This window comes from Otolemur garnettii, unplaced genomic scaffold, assembly GCF_000181295.1.
Source record: "Otolemur garnettii isolate 467f Iridium unplaced genomic scaffold, OtoGar3 scaffold03306, whole genome shotgun sequence".
Lineage (NCBI taxonomy): Eukaryota > Metazoa > Chordata > Mammalia > Primates > Galagidae > Otolemur > Otolemur garnettii.
Window position 1 is genome coordinate 1 of NW_003855701.1, and position 1,843 is coordinate 1,843.

Genomic DNA, 1,843 nt, shown 5'->3' on the forward strand with positions numbered 1-1,843 from the left:
GGTGCAGCTCACACATATTAAGCACTCATAAATCAGCAAATGGAAATTTGATTTTGATTCTCTTGACAGTTCAGAAGTTCTCTTCTGGGTAAGTGTGGATGGAGCAGGATATAAAAGAAGATAATGGCAGCAGGGTGCTTAGGCTTTGGAGGGAAAACAGAGAACAATGATCCCAAAATGCTGAACCCGTGTACGTTCAGATGATGAGGAACTCCAAGTCCTGTGTTACTTGGTGACATCACCACAGATAGAATCGAATTTCTCAACCAGGTGGCTTCCTTGCCACACTTAAGTGTGAAAATGTGTGTTTCAACTATTGTGTGCTTCCGATGCGTGCTAGCCTACACCATTTGTTTAGCATTACTGACTCAGATTTTATTAAACAGAAAACATATGCAAAACACCTGTCATTTCTTATGCTTTCATATTTACATTAGAAAGCATTAAATCAATCTCACTGCAGAAGAAAATTTGATAAGCACTTTCTGGAGTGTGTATAGTGTTTTCTTATTAATAACGGATGGAAGCTATCCAACCGGGTTTAATGACAAATTTGCAAGTAGGAAAAGCAAGTGAAAATGGCAAATTGGAAAGGGCATTCTCAGCACAGATCTTGATGTACATAGAAAATGCTGTTCTTTTATGGACATGGATTGAGGAGTTATTAGTTATTGCTTATGAAATCGAACCCAACCTCACTTGGCTAAGGCTTTTTGAGAATGTTGTCACCTGACAGAGTTGCCTGCTTAGAACTGGCAAGCGATGGGGGTTCCCAAGCACCGACAGAACCAGGAAAGGCTGCTCCAAAGTTGGCTTTTTTAATTTGGGTCCTTCCACTTTGCAGGCCTCCCAGTCAACTGAAGAGTCTGGGAGGTAGAGACAGGGGCAATAGAGTAGGACCACCACATCAAGGAACAGAGAAACAGGAATGCAGAAAGATGTCAACTAATTCATTCCTAGGATCAGGTTAACATAACAACAGGAAAAAAAACAAAGACAAAGAAAAAGTTGGGGAGGAGTGGTAAATTAACAGGAAGAGAAAAAGAAGACTTTCTGGAGGGAATTAAAATTGTGGCATCGTGGCAATGGCTAACTTAATTAAAAGGAAAAACATATATTCAAAGAATGTAGGAAATCTATCCAGCTGCAGAAACAAAATTCTGTCCCTAATTGAATTTAATAATAATACGATAAGATTCAAATGTAATTAAGAAAATGATAAAAGGAAAGCAGGATAAAAAGGATGAAAGTACTTATAACTTTTATTATCTATACAACCACCAAGTTCGTTTTTCTCCTAAATAACGAGAACAAATGGAGAACTGAAGCAGGAGGAGAAACACAGTTTAATAATTTTCCCTGTGAATTGCAAAGACTGGGAGAAAGACTGTGTTATACCCGTACCTGCATCTCTACCCCTCTCCGCCTCACCCATCACCTGCTCCACAAATTTCCTACCCAACTACCTAAGGCGAGGAGCCTTCCAGGCCCTCTCTTTCCTCAGCCATTACCTGCCGGAGGTTGCGTGTCACTTTGACATCGTGCCAGGCGTTGTCGTTGAATTTTCCATTCACTGGCTCCACAATGGCCTCAAAGGCCCCGGACCCCAGGTTAATGACCAAGGAGACCGCGCCATCCTTCAGAGCCAGGTTAACATAGTCGGCCGACTTGCCCGTGTGCAAGATGAGCCCGTTGCGCTGCCAGGTCTTAAAGGAGAGGGTGATTTCATCACTGCTGCTCTGGATCGGGTTCTGTGACAGGTCATAGCACAGGTACTCTGAGCCTCGGAACGTGGCCACATTCTCCTCCCGAGCTATAGGAAAAGAAAAGAGGAAAGTGATCA

General features: G+C 42.4%; 1 pseudogene; it reads right to left on the bottom strand.

Moving 5' to 3' along the window:
- Nucleotides 1-1,251: 1,251 nt before the first annotated feature.
- LOC100956474 lies at nt 1,252-1,817 on the bottom strand (annotated as a pseudogene).
- Between the last annotated feature and the right edge of the window lie 26 nt (nt 1,818-1,843).